The 13157-nt window shown below is 43.2% G+C and overlaps 1 protein-coding gene across 3 annotated transcripts in view; it reads left to right on the plus strand.

Annotated features, from left to right (window-relative positions):
• The window catches only part of gng12a (guanine nucleotide binding protein (G protein), gamma 12a), a 36838-nt gene that overhangs the window by 14376 nt on the left and 9305 nt on the right, over window positions 1-13157 (plus strand). The window contains exons 1-2 of one of the 3 annotated variants that reach the window (XM_031298007.1): window positions 1456-1462; window positions 11702-11707. The exons of 1 other annotated variant lie outside the window; for it this stretch is intronic. The gene's annotated coding sequence lies outside the window, so the exon portion shown is untranslated. Of the gene's footprint in view, window positions 1-1455; window positions 1463-1484; window positions 1490-11701; window positions 11708-13157 lie in introns of those variants that run through there. One more of the 3 variants, XM_031298006.1, reaches the window with a different exon arrangement.

The raw sequence follows: 13157 nt of genomic DNA on the forward strand, positions 1-13157 counted from the left end.
GGCTCCAATTACAAGTACAAATACAGTGTGTGTGTGTGTGTGTGTGTGTGTGTGTGTGCGTGCAGAATGGAGAAACAGTGACACTTTGATGGATTCTTTCATTTTTTTAGTGCCCTTTATGAGTCCCTTAATGAGTCTATGGGGAAGTTTACTGGTATCCCAAACAAAGGTGTGTGTGTGTGTGTGTGTGTGTGCCTGCGTGCGTGCGTGTGTGTGTGTGCGTGCGTGCTTCCTCATTGAGGCCTAGTTGGGACTCTGGAAAAGAGCTCGACACCTGTGTAATGGGGGCTCGCATCAGCGACTCACAAGTGTCTGTGAGGAGAGACTGCACCCCCTTTTGTTGCCTCAAAGTCCTCGGGGCCCCAAAGTTTTTGTCCGATGCCACACTATGTTACTGTGTTTCAAACAAGCAGAAACAGGTGCCCTGAGAGATGCACAACCACTGCCTGTCTCCTTGTCCACAGTCTCAGTTGCTAAAATCAGGTGCCTCATTCACACTCCGTCAAATGGGCTCACATCTAAAGAGCTCCAAGGCTTTGTCTGAGTATGATTCATAGTCATTGGCTCTGTTCTGGTGCACGATGGAACAAGGCCTCACATTTTCTTCAGGAATGATTCTCGTACAGTGGCTCCTTGTGCTTACTTATTACCTCTCTGGACTGTAACAAAAAGGCAATGTTCCCTCTGCACGGGCAGGCTTCTTATTGCAAAACTAGACACTTATCTGATTGTGTGAACAAGAAAAAAAATTACCAGGAGCTATCAGCCTCAGAATCTGCAACTCAGACATTCCATACTGACTCCATTCGGGGGAAATGATTTAGTCTCTGTACACGCCAGTGTTGTAGTCGAACTGTCGAGTCTCAAGTCCCCAGGGTTCGAGTCTGATTCCAAGTCCAAGGGTCGAGTCACCATTACCTGAGTTCGAATCCGAGTCGAGTCCAGAGTCGCCAGTGTCCAAGTTCGAGTCACTAAAGAAGAGTCCGAGTCCAAGTCGAGTCACCATTACCAGCGTTCGAGTCCAAGTCTTCTCCTCAATTGTGCGTTCACAAATGTAACATTTAGCAGTGCTCTTTCCAGCAGGGGATGTAAAATCCGTGAATGCGAACGGGGACCCGGGGCGCATCCCGCCGCATCCTTCAAATGTGAACACTAATGCTGCGTTCCAGGCACAATTTTTAGCCCGTAAGTTACGACTTCCAAGTCACGACTCACGACTTGGTAGCGTTCCAGGCAAAGTCATGACAAACCCTTTGGTCTGATGATCTTCGCGTCAGCAAGCCAAGCTCTGCTCGCACAAGTGGCTGCTCACTTCACATGCGCGAGTGAAAGTCATGTTTAGTTACGTTTATGTACAGCAGATTTGTGCGTCTGATGATCAAAATAATGACATTTGGCACACCGTCAAAGCTGGCTAGCTAAACATTGTGCCGTTGGCGGGGTTCAGGTTAGGCTACCTAACGTTAACATTAGCTAGCGGCTACCTAACGTTGACGTTAGCTAACTAGTGATTTCTAGTCGGCGACATATTTTGGGCTTCATTTAATAAACATAACCTGTAGTAGTACACAATCGTATGTGTATTGTTTTGATTACAATGTGCGGAATTACTTTACGTTGCCTATTTATGTCTATTTATTTCTATTTCTCACCGTTAATCACCGGCGTCTGTACAGCATCAACAGGGGTCGCCATTGTTGTTTATGTGTGTGTGAGACGTCAAAAAGTGTAACTCGGAGTACAACGATCTGGTACGAGTTCACGGGTAGTACGTTACGGGTTTGACTGCCGTTCCAGGGCACTTTCACGGGTAGAAGGTTGTGAAAACACGGGTTACGGGTTGCCTGGAACGCAGCATTAGCAGGGGGCGCGCATGCATCATGAACTACAGTCGCAGGAGGACACACTTCCTGCCCCTGCATAAAAACAGTTATAGACTAAATATATATCAGTATCTCGTATTCAATTTTAATGACCTGTTACACACAAAACTAGTCAGAAATTTCATCCAACTTCCGAGTCCTATTTCATGAATGTTCGAGTCCGATTTCATAAATCAAGTCCAAGTCATCAGTGCGCCGGTCCAAGTCAAGTCACGAGTTTAGAGACAGATTTAAGTCCGTGTCCAGGATTCGAGTACTCTATCACTGGTACACTACCCTGTATGTTGAAGACGTTACCACAGTAGAGTTCTGTTTGATGTTTCCTACTTTAGCCAAGCAGCATTCTCTCCTGCAGACTAAAACTGCAAACTTGATTTGAACTCCAAAGCAGTGTTCACAGTTACTTATTTAAAACAAACAAAACTACTTGTTTGACTGACACAAGGTGGACCTAGTGACCTCAGAGTGGACCTTCTTGTGCTTGAGAAATGGATAGAGCATGAAGGCAGAGGAAGTAAAGGGAGACGAAGGGAGGATGAAGAGGAGGAGGAGGCAAACCTCATTTTTTAAGGGATTCGGGGTGGGCTGCAGAGGAAGTGGCCTCAGTGTGACCCACAGAGTGAGCCTCTTCCTCCGCCCGACAGGTCTTTGAAACTGTTAGATGAACGGAGTCACAGTAGTTGGAGGGAGGAGCAGCTATTCATGTGGTTTCTGATTAATAGTATCTCAGACCCGTGTGTGTGTGTGTGTGTGTGGGGGGGGGGTTTGTAAGTCAATCTGGCTGTATGTAAGTCAAAGCGTCTGTCTGAGAGTCTGTCTGCCTTTATTCTTAATGTATGTTAACTACGAATTTCATGCCTCCCTGTCCTAAATGTCGGGTAACCATACTGAATCTATTTGATTTATCTGACTTGCTTTAATTTGATTAGTTTTTCTAGAAGATTTTTTTTTTAAGTGATGCAAGATGGGTTCTGGGAATTTCCGTTTGTCTCCACTTTTCCTCTCTGCTTCCTCTGCCTCTGTAACTCTGCAGATGTTTAAAAAAAACAAAAACAAAAGTACTTTCAGTGGCACGACTGGAATGTAATCCTGGAGTCACATGAAATGCCCCGTAATGCAACATCTTGAGTGACTTCAGGGTTCTTTCTGGGGGGATTTTGTTTGGGTTGTACACAGTGATGGCATTCTTTCATTTATCCTTTCATGTGCTTCCCTTCTTAAAGGGGCACTGCAATGAAGTTCAGTTCACAAAGAGTACTACACAGCATGTGAAAACAGTCGTTTAGTGTAATCTTTGACTTGTAGAGGGAGCTTTCCAAAGTTTGACAAAAATAACCCTGATGATGTCATCATCAGTCATTGGTTATCACGGCTGGGACTTGACTAAAATGTGTAGCCATGCTAGCGGCATGGCTCTATGTTTGGCAATGTCCATCTGTCGGTCAGTTGGTCCAGGAATATCTTTTGCTCAGACATTCATTTTCCACAGATGATAAAGCCTAATGATTATGGTGATCTTCTGACTTTTCCTGTCGTGCCAACAGCACGTCAAAGTTTTCAGTTATCCTGAGAAATATGATAATATAACAGTAATAACACATCTAACCGATTGGCACAAACTTTTGTACAGACATTCATGGTTAACTGCCGGTGTGGAATGTGAAAGAAGCGGGCATTTAAAAGGCAGGACGTGTCTAATGAAAGAAACTAGTTGCAGTTGCATTATGGGAAACGTAGGATCCAGTCATTTTGTGACCTTGACCCTTACTAGGGACTAAAAGTCAGGATATTTTAGCCTCTGCTGCTTCAATGTTGACCTTTCTTTTTTTAATAATGATTATTTTCATTGTCGATTAATCTGTAGATTATTTTCTCAATTAATCGATTTAGATGTTTGGTCTTTAAAATGTGATGTAAAATTATGAAAAATGTGGATCAGGGTTTCCCAAAAGCCCAAGATGACGTCCTCAAATGTCTTGTTTAGTCCACAACTCAAAGATATTCAGTTTAGTGTGGTGATGGCGCAGTGGATATGACACATGCCTTTGGTGTGGGAGACCTGGGTTCTTTTCCCACTGTGATACATCAACCAATGTGTCCCTGAGACACTCCAGAGGCGTACAACCGCTGATATATAGCAATTGTAAGTTGCTTTGGATAAAATGTCAGCTAAATGACATGTAACATAATGTAATGTAATGTCACAGAGGAGTGAAGAAACTAGAAAATATTCACATTTAGGAAGCTGCAATCAGAGAATTCTTTCAACCAGACAAAATAGTTGGCGATATTTTAAAAGATGACAACTAATCGATTGATCCTTGCAGCTCTAGACTCCTTTAATTGGATCTTCTATGGATAAGAGCAAATACTAATGCACCAGTAAATGACCAATACTTTTTTTCTTTCTCGGAACATTTCTATGCGTTCAGTCTTCTGTTTTGAGTCTCAGGGCCTTATCTTGCACCTGGCGCAGCGCAGCGCAGCGCAACGCAAAGCCTGACGCCAGTGTCTTTGCTAGTTTAAGTCTGACGCAGTTGTCAGTTTCCCGTCGTTTAAATAGCAAATGCACCTGCGCCTATCTGGGCGCCCATGGGCGTGCTGATCTTACAGGGAGGTGTGTTCAGGTGTATTCTTGGCGTATTGCTATCTTGAGGCAGCGGAAAGTGATCGCACCATTGACCAACAAAAACCTGGTCTAAAGTCAATAACGCAGCATTTTATTGTTATTTTAACAGCAGATTAGTAAAATGCGCCTAGGCTTGCGCACAGCGCGCACACACTATGCTTGTTACACACACACAGCAGGGACACGCAGCAGCACACAAACATGCAAAAGATTACAAATAAAAATATTACGGTGCAAATCCGCCATCAAAAAAAAAGCAAAGGTCAAGGTACAAACGCGTCTGGCTTTTAAAGGGAATGGGAGATGACACTGATTGGTTTATTTCTGCTCTTCAATGACCAAGGCCTTCAACTCGCTCATAAAGCCATCAATAATCAGTCACCTGGCCTTGGAAACAGTAGCACAGCAAATGCTCGTGATAATGTAGTCATGAACTAATCAGTTTGCAAATTCATCAGTTAATATTAACTCTGATAATACTGTTTTCACTTGTGTCAATACTCCAATAATGTCATGAATGTGCTTTTGTCACAGTGACTGTTGCATTTTTCCAACTATAACTTGAGGAATTAGGCATCAGCACTATTTACTTTCATCTGTAGACACTTTGCACTAATTTGTTCCTGTTTCTTGAATGCGTGTGTGTGGGTTTGTGCATGGCTCACTCCTCATGCAGCAACTCTCGAGGTGTCACATGCAGTAATCTCATGCCGGCCATTCCTGTCCTTGTTTGTTCAGACATGTCCCTCTTTTCCTGCAGATAATGGGTGGATCATTGGGTTCTGGACTGTACGCAGCAAGTGCTATAGATAAAGACACTAATAGACAGCATGTGACTCGTCGTTCATCACTCCTGAAGTTATCACCCGTTTCCTGCACGCGTCAGGTGCAGGTACGAGGACAGTGACACATTTGAGAGGCTGTACAGGATGCACGATGTAAGGAAAATATGCGATAACGTCGTTGAATATCACAATAACGATATTACTTGCGATAAATAAACGGATATTAAAGTGTACTCAGTTCTGCATTTCTGCTGATTTCAGGATTCTGCTAAAATGCAACAAATTGTTTGTTGAATATAAAACAAATGAAAGGAAATCATTTCCAACATTCTTTTATTGAACAAATTGAACATTCCGTAAAACATAAAACATTAAAGTAAAACATTTCTACTGACTGCCGTTCCGCAGTCAGTGGAAATACACACATTGACTTTAATGGAAACCTCCGTCGACGTTCCGGAGCTGTTCCGCAGCCGTTACGCATCCAGTGGAAATTGCCGGTTAGACATGAAAGGGAAGAGAGAGGGAGAATGACATGCAGGAAAGTGCCGCAGGTTGGAACCGAACCCGCGACCTCTGCGTCAAGGACTGAGCCTCTATATATGGCGCGCTCTACCAAGCCCACCCAGGCACCCAGACATTTTAAAGTGTAGTGTAGTGTAAAGTTTTTCTACTGAGATTTTCTTTCAACTAACACAAAAAATGTCGCGATGACGATACAGAAACGATATATTGTGCAGCCCTACCATCCTCTTTGTCTGTTGTTCTAAATAGACAGATGCTCTGTTGTTAGGGGTAGTTTATGACTATTGAAACTATTAACTTTAAGGTGATTCCGGTGCAACTGTCTCATATCGAGCCCTCTGTTCTTTCCCTTATCTAAGTTCAGCACAGAGACGACACACAAGTAAGAGAAACTGCTCACACTCGGGATGGGGGGGGAAGAAAACGATACTTACACTGTCCCAGCCTGTCTGTTGAACTCTGACCTGCAAAGACAGAGGTCAGCAGTTTGTAGACAAATATATGTCACCCTCAGAGCGACACACTGGAGTGAGCACATTAGCACAGCTTCTCGATTGTCCACGGATTTAATGAGGCGCTGGCAAAACATTGACTAATGTCTCGTGCAACAGGAGGTATGAGCGCTCTGAAAATGGGCATGCAGGTGCAGACTCGCTTTTCTCTTCCTGTTTCAATCATGCTTCTTTTGCATTAATGGGTCATAGCCATTGCAATGCCAAATAGATGACATACAGTAACAATAGAAAACATGAAAAAGTATACAATGATTAAAGTAAAGATAATGAAGTTTAAATAAAATGCACTGCAGAAGCAAAGGAAAGATGTAAAAATATGTGTATGCACAAATCTACTCACACACACACACACACATGGACACCTACACATTTAAACACATTCAGCTACAGTTATTATTTGTATAAATACAAGGTTGTATAAGGTCATAATGTCATGAGAGAGCAGGGTTTTCCCCACTATTATAAGGCTTAGGTGCAGCACCCAAGCCGTTTTTGGGGACCACCTAAGCCGAATGAATGTTAAATCAATGAGGACTTCTAGCCTTTGATTTCTAGCCTAACAAGTCTTTGTTGTTTATTTATTATCTGCTCTGGTTTTTACACTGTTTTAGACACAGATATGGAAATAATAACGGTCCTAAATGATGTGAAATTGCTAACATTTTCTTGAAGGGTGGTGGGTGGTGATGGTGCAGTGGATATGACACATGCAATACATCAACCAATGTGTCCCTGTGCAAGACACTTAACCCCTAGTTGCTCCAGAGGCGTGCAACCTCTGACATATATAGCAATTGTAAGTTGCTTTGGATAAAAGCGTCAGCTAAATGACATGTAATGACATGTAATGTAATGTAATGAAGGAGGACTCCTAAACCCCCTGCCAAATATGTGCACCAAAGTCCTCTGCAAACCTAGGGAAAACACTGAGTGAGCTGTGTTCTGCCCGAGTTGATGGCATCTTCTAATTGCTTATTTTGTAGTTACAGTTAAACAGTTAAACAGTGGAGACGGCTTTTCTAGTCCTGGTGGTGCTGAAAAGGAGAAGATTACTGAGACTTTCTTCAATGTGCTTAATGTTGTCTTCATTCTCAACGGACTCCACTGGCGTCCGAAACTTACAGGAGCCAAACACAAGCTGACCAATCCTACTGTAGTTCTTGTGGTTTCCACAGGGTGATTGTGTAGCTGCTGCTCAGAGTCCCGACATGTGTTCAGATGTATTTGAAGAGGCACACGTCACGTCAGCTACAAGCAGCTACACGTAGTCTACAAAGATATGCTGCAATCCCTTAATGCAGAGCTGTATATCCATCCTTTTGGGCATTCTGGTGCCATACGAGCGGTTGTTCCTATTAATATTCCGATGTTTTTATAGAAATGCTTTACAATAGTGTGAGTCAAAGAACTACATATACGTTTGGTGTGTTTTCTCTTGGCAGAGACCCTCCTAATGCAGCTGTACATGCAGGGATTTTAGTGAATAAACTTTAACACTATATAAAATTTATTTTCTCTCTCTCTCTCTCTCTCTCTCTCCCTCTCCCTCTCCCTCTCCCTCCAACAGTCCTGACAGAGGAAGTCATACAGCCTGCATTTTTCCACCCCTAATCCCTTTGTCCTGTTTACCAGGATTGGTAGCTGCTATTGATTTCACAGCTGACTGATTTCTGAGTATTTTTCTTAATGCTGTCTTTACTGCAAGGTATTGCCGGACTATTACAGGACTTAATCTATTGATCCTGTGGAATAACATTAAGCATAGTGAGCGTATTCAATAGACAAATATTGTCGTTATATTTCATTAACTCACCGTTATTACTAGCCTTAAACAGTGTCTATACCTAAATATCACAAATTTCCACTTACATGGCACCTTCTGACTCACACACACGCACACACACAGTCCATCCCCATTTATATCACCCTCTGACTAATCCCGTTTCCTCTTTATTTGAAAAACAAACTCCTTTTATGACCTTTACGTTGTTGCCTAATGAGCTGTGTGACGTCCAGGTCTTTATCAACGATTCCATCCATGCATGCTGTTGTTTAACCCTTCCTGCTTCAGCTGCAGCATGGAGGAGGGGCTCTACGATGGACCTTTGGCCTTCTCTATCTATTCCACCCTCGCTGTAGTAGCAACATGCAGTCGGACCAGCTCAGGGGTGGAGACTGGAAAGACTGAATATGTTTGTTTATTGTTCCATATAGGCAGGGCCGTGTTGGGCGAGAGACGGAGATCCATTGTGTAGTATCTCCCTGCTTTCGTCATGAATAGTAGCTTTCAGAAGAGAAGAGAGACCGAGGCGAAAAAAAAGGCAAAGCAGTCACAATAGCTTTAAGTTTTACGGCGTTCCTGTCGCCGGCAGCCGATTTCTGGCGTGCGACCAAATGCAACATACACACAGCTTGCATTCTCCAGCTCTCTCCCTCCCTCACACACACACACACACACACACACACACACTCTTATCTCAGTCTCAGTCGCAAAGCACACATCTTTTCCTACAGCCCTCTGCCCCACTCCCTGCATCCATTTCCAGCAAACTCCACTCTGCTCTCACTAAGCTTTCTTTTGTGCATTTTTTTTTTTGCAAACAATGCTGTTTGTTTTCCGAGGGCAGAGCAGAGAGACGCAGCCTGGCAGGTCGCCTGTGTCTCCTGCATGTCACACTGTGCGTCTGCAGTGACGTCTGAAGGGCATTATCTGCCAAAGGCCTCTGTTTGTTTTGGGCTGCTCTGGGCTTGATAATGGCCCATTACTGGGGGAACCAGAGTCTCATAGGCACCTCAGTGGAAACTGCAGAGAGACCTTGCTAATCTGGATGACACCCAGCTGTCAGTTTAGTAACACTTTGCTACTATTGGGGGAGTTTTCAGCTGAAAGCAGCTTCACTGTAGCCAGAAACAACACAGACCTTCTGGCTATTTTTAGTGCATACTCCAGCTACTAATGATATCACTGAGCCACTGTCTGCCATTTGTGTCTGTTTTTGTGTTGCTCCCAGATGTTTGGCATGCTGTGTGTAACGTGTAAAGCCAGGAGTTGTGTCTAAATACTCGTTGAGCACCAGACTTTTACATAATTGTCTCATTAGCTCCGGACCTTCCTGTGGAAGGAATGCAAAAAACCCCATTTGACAGTTACATCAATGGAAACAGAACATTCCAGTTATTGTTCTTACCCTTCATTCTTTCTTATGTGCGTTTTGCAGTTTCTCCTTGTCTTCTTTCTCATAATGTGTCCCTTGCATTGTAGTGTGCAAGTGTGAATTAGGCCCTTGTTGTGTAGTGCGTTTTTAGCTTATGTCTGCACTACGCTATTACAGTAGTTAGACTGTTGATATGAAAACTTCTGGAAAACCCAGGCCAAGACTCTCTGTTGTAGAGCCGGGCGATATGGAGAAAATCTATTATCACGATATTTTGGACTAAATACCTCGATAATGATATCGCAACGGTATTGTAGGCTTGACAATTTTTGACCAATAATCATAAATACCATGGATATAATGACTAAGTGGTTAAAGGCAAATAATAGAACAGCTAGAAGTAAGGCAAGTTTAGAAAATGACATCACTTTACTGTAATACAGCCTGTAAAACCAGGAAAAGACAACACTTATGCAATGTTACAAGATCCAAAATCTAAGAAGATATCTAATCTTGTATCACAATATCGGTATAGTATTGATATGTTGCCCAGCCTTACTCTGTTGTTACTTGTTATTGTTGCATGTTGTGTGCCTTATTGGGGATTTTTACAAAAACACTTTATTTACATATTTATAATTTTTTTTGTGCACAAGGTCACTTGCTGGAATCGAACGGTAGACATTGCGGTTGTTGTCAGCGCCCTAAACCCAAAGACCACCAAGGGGTCTGCATGAATCTCTACACTAATGGTCTAGCGATGGCTTTAGAAGAAAGGGAGGTGGGTAAATGTGCCTTCAATGTTAAATGGGCACCTTGCATATATTTTTCAAAATAAAGCTCAAGGTGTTCAGTGTCATATTCTGGTGCTCCCAGGCCGGCCAACCCCCCCCTCTACACCTGCTGCAGGTATACATTATAACCTTCACTTGGTTATACACTACACTTACACTACATTCCCCATAACATTAAAATCGCACTGCACCCACATTTCGGATTACACAGCTGATAATTAGCCATCTCAACAATAGGCTAACAGGATGGCTGACAGTGCTAGCTTAAAATGTCCTACTCAGCAGCCCAGGAGCCATATTTCACCGCCCGACTCAACTGGTGTGCAGAGAGAGGCCAAAAAAGTCAAGGACAGAGTTTTGGCCGTTGTTTTAACGATGTGAAATAACGCCCATAACTCCTCTGCCAAAAGCGTGTGACCTTCCATGTGTATTCATCCATAAATTAAACTAATTATTAACTTGGGAAAAGGATAAAAGGACAGCCTTCAAGTTTTTTTTTTTGTTTTTTTTTTGTATGTGCAATGAATCTCTGCTGCACCATTACTCTGCAAGTCTAAATTAGGCAACGTTTAGTCAAGTGGATGAGTGTGTGAACTGTGCTCTGTGTGGAGTGGAGGCTAATTACAGGTGGCCCGGCTAGGGATTGTTTTATGTTTTCTGCTTAAACCTTACATAGCAGAATGTTACTCGCCCCCTCTGTTATCACTGTTATCTGTCATTATGTCAGGCAGTCGGAGTCCCTGCTCCTCTTCAGTAACAGCCACTGTATGTGCAGTCCGCTGTGTTCACACTATCCTGTGCTGTATCATCATGTTTAAGAACACTGATTAACTTTCTTGGCTTGCTATCTCATGGATGTGCTTACCTTATCTAACCTGACGTGCAGCAGTTTAATAGCTAAGTGCTTTCGAATTGAGTTCATAATAATCTGGTTTGCCTTGTCATTCCTGCAGCATAACTTGTCAGCCATCTAGTCTGTGCTTGAAACAAGGAATCATTCATAGTTTATTTGGACAGGAATGAGCCTCAAGTAATTGCGCATGAATTTAGGATTTAGAAACCCTGCAGAAATGAGTCCAGTCTAGTCTTCTGTCTAGACACTGTGTGACTGTTTGACAGTATGCTGGATTGTTTTTTTTTTTTATCCTGTCGAGCCACAGTACTTACAGGATTGTGCAGTTTGCCAGATTCCGAGAACCGACTGTATGTGGCTTTAAGTTGACCTGAAACGTTTTCATGGTGATACAGAAAAAAAAAAACACACACACACAGTTGTGTCACTTGTAGCACCACATTTTCAATCTACACAACTTTCCATTAATCTTCGCAAAAGCCTGCAGCTTTTCCTGGAAACGTCTGCTAACACGGGAATAATGAATACCCTTTCGGCCATTCCTAATCATGCAGTCTTGCAGACCGGCGTAGAGGACACTGAATTTCCCAGTATTCCCTTTGTACTGAGTGTGCAGCCAGTGGCCTGGGTGGGGTCCCGTCAGCTTCACTTATCTCAGCGGCCATACCTGCCGCTCTGGGGTGGTGCTGCAACTCCGTGTCCTCTCAGCTGTATCTTCTTCACTGTGGGCTGTACTTGCATTGCTTTTACTACTCTTACTGTAAGGGTTAGGGCCGCAAATAACATTCTTTTTCATTATTGTTCAATGTGTGGATTGTTTCTGATGAATTGATTAGTCCGAGTAAATGGTGGGGAATGCTCATCATGATGTTTGAGAGTCCGAGGGGACGTTTTTTTAAATGTCTTGTTTTGTCCAACCAACAGTCCAAAACCCAAAGATATTCAGTTTACAATGAAATCAAATGGAGAAAAGCAGCAAATCCTCACATTGGAGAAACTGCAGCCAGCAAGTATTTGGTATTTTTTGCTTGATTAAACGGCTGAAATGATTAATCAAATGATCGAAATAGTTTCCGTTAATTTTCTGTTGACTAATTGATTAACCGATTAGTTGCTTCAGCTCCACTTAAAACTGTACATGACTTGCGATGCCCTATCTTCAGGGTCCTCCTGTCTCTATGGTTTCTATTTATCCTGGTAAACATCCACATCAACAACAATCATTGTGTGCGCCTGGGTAGCTCACCTGGTAGAGCGCGCGCCCATATATAGAGGTTTACTCCTCGACGCCGCGGCCGCAGGTTCGACTTCGTCATTCCCCCTCTCTCTCCCCCTTCATGTCTTCAGCTGTCCTATACAAATAAAGGCTTAAAATGCCCCAAAAAATAATCTTTAAAAAACAACAGCAATCATTGTGATGTTGTCAACGTCAACTACGTTACAAGGACAGCCACTGTCCTTTTAATGCCTGCCTTTATTTCTGGTGGGAAAGTAGTGATGTCACTCTGATGGTTCTCACAGTATGAACAAGTGCCCACACCATCTCCTCCCTGCCTCACCCTTTCTCTCTCACAGACCCACGCACTCAGCAGCCCCAGTCTCTCCCTCTGGCCCATAAACACAATCCCACTTTACTCAGCAGCAGGACTGATGACTTGGGTGTTATTTTGTTTGATAAGCATGGTAACCAAGTGAGAACAGGCCAGTGTTTATAGTAAAGCAGGAGGGGAGTGCACAAGGTAGCACTGATCTGATCTGCTCGGCAACAAACTCCAGTGCGGGGGTCATGTTTTAGGTGTAGCGAGATACGGTTTTTCATTCAGCTGGAAAAGTGCTGACTGGCAGCACATAGTATGAGAAGGCTACTTTAAGCTTGCAGACTGGGAAACTCCTGCTTGCAGAGGGAGAGGGTGCAGGGGGGAGGAGCCAGATGTTGTAAACAAGTCCAAAATTAGCACTCACCAAGTGCCAAATGCGTGTACATTTTCCATTTATCGAGTAATTCTAAGAGGGCTGTC

This window comes from Sander lucioperca, chromosome 9, assembly GCF_008315115.2.
Source record: "Sander lucioperca isolate FBNREF2018 chromosome 9, SLUC_FBN_1.2, whole genome shotgun sequence".
Taxonomy (NCBI): Eukaryota; Metazoa; Chordata; class Actinopteri; order Perciformes; family Percidae; genus Sander; species Sander lucioperca.